We start from the raw sequence: 8,033 nt of genomic DNA, 5'->3' as shown, positions 1-8,033 counted from the left end.
TGGAAATGCATCTTAAATGTTTCAAGGAACATTAGCATGAGTATATGAATGGACATCCCCAGAGAAAGAGAGAGAGGGAAGAGGAAGGAAGGAGAATATGTAGATGTTCATGTGAGTGTGCTGGGGATAGAGGTCAGTCTGACAATTGTTACTTAAATGGTTCTCGTATTCTAATTCAATATGACATTCAGGGAGCAGAAAGGAGGGAAAACAAAGCTGAACTTTTCATTTTAGATACAACCTATTTTTTGAGATGGTGATAAAAGTGTATAATAGGAAACTACAATTCCCATGAAATCTGATTGAACAAATAGGAAATAAAATAAGTTTTCTTGGGGGTATCTAAACTGTGATTGAGAAATAAGAAGGGACATACTCTCAGCAATCTTTTTCTTTACAGGGTCTTGGTCGAATACTTCATTGTGACAAAGTTGGTCTCAGCACAGAGAAACTATGAGTCAAAAAGAAAATAAAAATAGTAATAAACAAATTTATCTGGTACTTACTGTCTCCCAGATACTAATAAACAATTATTACACATATACTGTCTTATTTAACCCTGTCAAGCTCATGAGGTTAGTATAATAATTGTGCTAAGTTTGTACAAGAGGAAACTGAGGCTTAGAGATGGTGAGTGACTTATCCAATATTACACAACTAATAAACAGCACAGGTGTTATTTACATTGAGAACATTAAAAAATCTGGGGCCTCTGGTTCTAAACACTAGGCACATCATTTCAGCTTCAGTCCCACCAGACTAGGATAGACTCATGTTGCCCCGATCCTTTCCAAACATACCAAACCATTCACCCAATCCCACCTCTATCAAACTCTTCCATATTTTGTTATTAATTTGAAGGTCCAGTGTAAAATGAAAATGTGGAGCTCCAACTCGGGCTGGAGATGCTAAACTTTCCTTCCCATGGGGATGGCATCTCAACCAGAACAGATGAGTGATTCTGGAGATTCTGGAGATAATAACTACTATATCAGGAGATACTAGATATCTTTAAAAAAAAATAGGAAATAAGATAAGAAATAGGTCCCTGCCAAGTCACCTGATAAATAAACCATGGGACTGCCAGGTAGGGTTGGTTTTCTCTTGTAAAACTGGCTTTAGCACATCTCACAATTTTGAGCAAGAAAAATAAGAGATTCAACAAAGAGCCTGGCATATACTATTGTAGTTAATAAATGTTTGCAAATATTATTAATGATATTTGGGATACATTCAACTTTGGAAATTTAAATAAATTGTTAGAAAAAAATACTTGTCTCCTATCTATCACATTACCATTGAAGCACACCTAAAATTCTTTAATCATTACAATAAAAAATGTCTTGAGCAACAACTAAGTACCAGACACTTCCTGAGTATGTTATGTTCATTATCTTATTCCATTCCCATAATAAGTTCCTGAGGAAGTATTGTCAAGCCATTTCATAAAAGAAGAAACCTAAGGTGAGTAAAGTTAAATAAATGCCCAAGATATAATAGCTAATGAAAGATTAAGATCCAGCCTTCAGTCTTTCTGACTACAAAGTCTGTGTTTTTTTTTTTTTTTAAGATTTTATTTATTTGACAGACAGAGATCACAAGTAGGCAGAGAGGCAGGCAGAGAGAGGGGGAAGCAGGCTCCCTGCTGAGCAGAGAGCCCGACTCAGGGCTCATTACCAGGGCCCTGGGATCATGACCCGAGCCGAAGGCAGAGGCTTAACCCACTGAGCCAGGTGCCCCCAAAATCTATGTTCTTAACCTGAGTTATACTGTCTGGATTAGTGATTCTCAACCTTAGCTATATATTTAAAAATGTAAAAAGCAAAAAAGCTGATGCTGATAACCCAACCCAGATTATTTTAATCAGAATACTGAAGAGTAAGAACCAGTGGTTGAACATACATAAATGTGCTTCAGGTGATTCTCATGGGCAGTCAAGGTTAACAGTCAATTGACCTAAATGGTATAATGCACCTACAAAGTTCTTACTTTTAATATAGCGTGTGTTAACTCGTATTAGCAGACAATTTGGAATTTATGAAAGACACTGGAAACTCCAATTTATTTATTTTTATCCCAAAAGTATTTTTAAGACAAACACCAAAGAATATCCACTGTAAGAAAGCAAAGTTATTCTATTTTGCACAAGAAGAAAGAGTTGTTATTGACATGACCTTGAATAATCTTTTATAGATGGGTGTGGGAGGATAATTTATTTTCAAACTTAGAAAAGTAAAAGCATCTGTGTATTGACCTGAAAGAATGTGTGGAAAACATAGGATGAGGAGAAGAATTACTACACAATTTGGATCAGGAAATGTCAGGGTGGGCGGATGTGGGATGATAGAAAAGGAGTGTGTCATGAATACTTCATAAGAGGGCCCCCGCCTCCTTCACATTTGTAAGTGTCATTTATAATGGGATGAATAATAGCGTTAAGATGTGTGCTCTGTGATATGTTCCTTTATCTGAACAAATACAAGGCAACCCAGATAAAACTATTATCCAAGGCCAGCACATGCAAACCAGAGATGTGATGTTGATGATTTAAGCCTCAGTCCCAACAGGAGGGTAATTTTCCAGATAACTTCCTCAATTCCCCTACCTAATTCAGAAAAAAAAAAAAAAAGAGTTTATAAACAAAGTCACGAGTGTCCCAAATGTTCTGCTCATTAATTTTTTTCTCTAGTATACCCGACTAGAATCATAAAATCAACAGATTGATGTGTGCAAAGAGATACAGATGACAGCTACAGAGAGATACTTCCATCAGTTTAAAACAGGTAAGAAACCTGACTAAATCATGTCAAAGGCCACCAAGCCAAATACAACTCTACTATAAAATTGCCACCATTTTGTAATTTGTACATTACCAAGTTAAGGAAAAAAACTGGAATGATGAGTGTGTTAGGGATTTAAGGGCAAGTCCCCATAGATATTGACACTAGATATTATGGCAATGTGACTACTTTGTTTCTGGAAAATATCTCCATTACATTGAACAAAGGTATAAATTACAGTGGGATTTTTTTTCTAACAGCAATAAAAATGGGGCATAACTCATGACAATGTAGAAGACACTGGTAAAAGCAGCATAGGTTTTTGAATTGTAATTGGCTGAACTCAATTATGATTTTCCACTACTAACAATAAAATATTTCTGGGCAAGTGGTTTAGTGCAGTTGAAGCTAATTTTCTTTATCTATAAAATGGGAATAAGAATCAGCATTTAGAATTATCCTGAAGCTAATAGACAGTATCTGTCAAGCAGAAGTATAACTTACCTAGGATAATGATTATTATTCTATTATATTCCTATTATTATAAGTTAATCCACTCTCTTAATGTCTTGCTAAGGGCCTGTGATTTCATATCCTGGGATTCAGTCATGCTTTGTCCATTTACTCTCAGAAGAAAAAAAAAATCACTAGCCCAGAGGTAGTTCTGATATTAGGCCTACCTACCCAAAGAAGGACATGTACTAGGGGAACTGACCAAGCTACTGAAGTTAAGAAGAAGTTCCCACTGGCAGGCAAAGTCCAGTGCTTAATGTGGTAATAACTGGCACAATCCATCTAAGTTTCTAGTTACAGTCTTAAAGCAGTTAGATAGGTCAGCAGGCAGGAAAAGTAATGGCCAGGAACTCACCAGGTCTACTGGCTTACTGTCTTATAGTTAAAGTAAGAGTTCCAAATCCAGGTTCTAGGTGGATGAACAAAACAGATTCATAAGGATAAAAACCAAGGGAGGTGCTCATTTATAAGAACTCAGGTATGACTTAGAATTTAAGCACTGAGATAACATCCAAACTTTCATTTTCGGTTAGAAGACTTACTGTAGATACAGCAAAGATAACTTGATGGAGAACTGCTGTTACTATTACTATGCAGTTACAATATTAACTCTTCCTAACAAATCCAGAAGAAAAGAATTTACATGTTTCCATGGCAGAATAAATTAACTCAGTAAGGGTAAGTAAATTTCCCAAGGTCAGAGAAGCAGATAAGTGAGTTCTAGATCTAATATTGAAATCCAGGTTTATCTGGCTTTAAAACAATGGGCTGAACCAAGAAATAACATGCTATCCCCAAAACAATAAAATAAAATAAATAAAATAAAAGTGAAAACAACACCAAAACTCCTATTTCAACTCACAGTGGTTCTGGCAACAGGAGAGGAGAAGTTCAAACATGCATCTGATAACCAAATGTCTCTTGCAATGAAAAACCAGATCCTAAGAGTCTGACAGAGTATGATAGCTTGGACTCCTACCCAAAGGACCTCCAAGTCATTCAGCTGGAAATTTCTGATCATATGGACAATAGAAGATTTCATGATTTCGTATCTCTCTCCATTGTTAGGAATCTCTAAAACCTTATGGACTCTAATGGAGTTCCGATTTATATACCATGAAATAATATATATGCAGTTTAATCATCCTGGTCACTATGTTTTCTTATCACAATATTTAAGACAGGAATTGTCTTAGACTCAATGATAGAGAAGATCTGAATATTGGTAAATCCACCAGATTATTTCCTTTTCAGTACAAGTTGTTTTCTGTTAACCCTGATGCCAAGGGTTTATTTACTTAATCTTCTTGTGATTTCTGAACTGTATTTAGAGAATCACTAGAAACACTTTTCTTCCTACCTCACTGTTATTAATATTCCATGGTGCCTCGGCTCTATGTGAGTCTTCTGAGGCATGTACAAATGTCCAAAGAGAAAAAGCTAGGGACTCTTCTCATTTCTCCACTCAGGAAATATCAGGGAAGCACCTAATTTCCTCATGGAGGAAGAGGAGCAAGTAAAGAGGAGTTTAAGCATTCTTTAGTCCTGTGAAGTTTGGGGGAAGGAGTTTTAAGAGAGAGGGAAATAACCTTCCTTACCTACTCTCCATAATTCTGTTTAAAAATTCTTACTGGTACAAAAACAATGAATACTGTTATGTTGAAAATAAATAAAAATGATAAAAAAAATTCTTACTGGGATTTTGGAAGAGGTAATGGGGTAAGAAAACAATCTTTTACCTACTAAACAGAAAATTTCTTGAGTAAATACTATGGACAAATTCTCTAAATATTTTGTAATGGTATTTTATGCCATAAGAATATTCACTTACTTTATTCACTATTCTCCTGTGCATCTTCATTTATTCAGATCTCATTCTACCTGAGATGTTCTTCAAAGGGTCATATTAAACACAATTATTGTTATTTACTGGGTACCAACATACATAACTTTTCCCTCAATAGCTCCCCCGCCTTTTCCTACCCTTCTAGTGGCCTAGGAGGCTTAAACAAACACATCTATCAAAATATTTTATTTATTTATTTATTTATTTATTTTTAAGGAGGGAAGGGCAAGACGGAGAGGGAGAGAATCTTAAGCAGGTTCCATGCACAGGACTGAGCACTACATGTGTCTCGATCTCACAAACCTGAGATCATGACCTAAGCTGTAATCAAGAGTTGGACACTTAACCAACTAAGCCACTCACGTACCCCAAATACTCAGCTTTCAATCTCAGAAAAATATCTGCACGATGGAGAATCTAGTTCAATGGAAAAACTAAAGAGCAATAAAGAATCCACTTTCTGTGGTATATTAAGGGAGGTATGATGGCACTTCCCACCAAACAAATAATCTTACAGAGTAATTGAGACATGATTTATTTTCTTTAGGAAAATTCATTTTCCCCACTTAAAAACATAATGAAGATAGTTATTCTCAGTGGTATCCAGCATTACCGGTAGACAATTTACAGGAGATGAATTTCCCACTTCAGATATTGTAGAGTAGTAAATTGCTAAAGAGCTCTTGAATTTACTGAAATCATCACATGCACAAATATACTGAATGCTATTTATGTGTCTTTGTAGCTTACAAATTTAATGAGGCTGAGATCTGAAGAATAAAAAATATTTCCACTACAAAATGAAAAAAAATGTTGGAATGAGTTCTAGGTTCATTGCACGCTTAAGATCCCAAGACCCAAACAAAATTTTTCTTCCATAAGATCACATGGAGTAAAAATGAGTAAATGTTCATTAGGATCTTTGTTTAAAAGACATCAAAAGGAAGCTGACAATCTCACCATTTCACTCCTCTCACGATTATCTGTTGTAGACATAATATGTTCTACTTTGAGAAAACCTGGATCACCTTATAAATTGTTGGTACTCCTCATGGAATGTGGATTGTGTAGCTATTGGCCCTGAATGTATAAACTATGAATTAAGTGTCACTTGAATGGAAAATTATTTGAAGAAAGTACACTATGATTCACTTTTAATGAATGCTTTCATACGTCTCTGCAAATGTATTCACCCAAGGAAGTTCTCATAGAAGCAGGCCAAGAAACTTCTTTCCTGTAATATTTTATCTAGCAAATTTTAAAGTCAAATAATTCACTAAATCTATGAACTTTCCTTTTATTTTTAAGTAGCACACACAGAAATTTCCTGTGCCTGACTATAATCCCACCAGAGAGCCAAATGAAATTATAATGTTACAGCCCACAAAAGCAGATATTCCCCAAAAGACAATGAGAACACTTGGTAAGAGATATAAAAGCATAAACAAAATGTTTTGTTATTTAACCTACCTCAAGCTACTTGTATGTATCTTATCTCCTTTAAGAAAGTAAGTGCCACCCAATAGCTACTGAAGTAAACTTTTGGACTTTGATCTATTATTTTTATGTTTCAAGGTTATAGTATTTTCTGATTAAAGAAAAACTGTGAATCTTATATGTAATAAAGACATAAAACAATTAAACAAAAGTAATATGTATATTTTTGGTTCCTAGTAGCTGGGACTCAGCTCAGTGTTGTTGGCTGTTGGTTATGTAACATTATCAAGGACAGATTTTTATACTGCACCAGATTGTAGGGAACTTCCTTGTGAATAAGGACTTATCCAAAGACAAAGAGCCAGTAGTAAATATTGACCAAAGTATGTTGTGATCAGCTTTGTGTTAAGGAAAAAGGATTTCCGACAATTTATTTTTTTGTCATTTGGAAAATGTAATGGCATTCAGAGCATTTGGTTATGATTGCAGTTTTTAAGTAAAAGATGATAAGGGACTAGAATTAACACAGTGGCATTTGGGAGAGACAGGGGAAAATGGATCTAAAAAACCTCTAGATATAAAAGACTTTCTATATTTTGTTTAAATGGGAAGAGGGGGATTGAGGAGGCAGGCATCCAGAATGATACCAAATGCCCTAGTTTAGAAGGCAGAATCAACAATTTTAAGAGAACATGGTAGAGAATGATTAGAAAAATAGAAGGTCTTTTTAAAGGTGCCCAATTATTGATGCCTATAATTGAAGGTGGCTGAATCAAAAAAATGATTAGAACTCTGTAAAATCAAGTCTGGGATGTAGTAAGGGGCACTATTTCCTTCCCCAGTCTTTCCTTTCTCTCTCAGGAAATTCATGGGACACTTTCAAAGGATGAATCTAATACCCCTGAAGAAGCTGAACTTATGACTACAGTTGTGTCACAAATGCCCAAGGGTCTCTATTCTTATTTCCGTTAGATTAGGGTCCTATGTTAAGCTCCAACTTGTCTTGCTCTTCCTCTGGATTTTAAAAAGCAGGGAATGCTCTCTCATCATATTTCCTCAACCAACATTGTCAGGCAGGTATGTCTTTACAGTAAAGGCCAGAGAAAGATTAGAATGTCTTATTACTGTGAGTCCTAAAAACTCAGCCACTCAGTTTTATACCATTATTGTCATAGTCTGAGAATTTTAAATGCTTTAATTCCAGATGGTTGAGAGAAAGAATACTGAATTAATACTGAACTATTTTTGTCCTCAACAATTTTACTAATAAACTGTGCTATTAAAATTTTGTTTTGGTATTTTCTTTCACGTTTTATATTTGGACTGTTAGGCACAGAACTTTATCTTATTTAATTTTCACATGGTATTGGTATGTAGTGCTTTTAAAATCTCTGCTTTAGTTTCTAGTTACAGAATGCTGTTTTTGTTTTTGTTTTAACTAGATAAAATCTAAGGTC

General features: G+C 35.1%; 1 long non-coding RNA gene across 1 annotated transcript in view; it reads right to left on the bottom strand.

The window, feature by feature from the left end:
* Positions 1-427: 427 nt before the first annotated feature.
* Positions 428-8,033, bottom strand: part of LOC116858588 — a 279,522-nt gene continuing 271,916 nt past the window's right edge. Inside the window, exon 3 of the long non-coding RNA XR_004380944.1 lies at positions 428-451. This is a non-coding gene — a long non-coding RNA (uncharacterized LOC116858588). The remainder of the gene's footprint in view (positions 452-8,033) is intronic.

The sequence above is a fragment of the Lontra canadensis genome, unplaced genomic scaffold, assembly GCF_010015895.1.
Source record: "Lontra canadensis isolate GAN:19392208 unplaced genomic scaffold, GSC_riverotter_1.0 scaffold140, whole genome shotgun sequence".
NCBI lineage: Eukaryota > Metazoa > Chordata > Mammalia > Carnivora > Mustelidae > Lontra > Lontra canadensis.
Note: the sequence above shows the minus strand (reverse complement) of the source record. Positions and strands in the feature narration are given on the sequence as shown.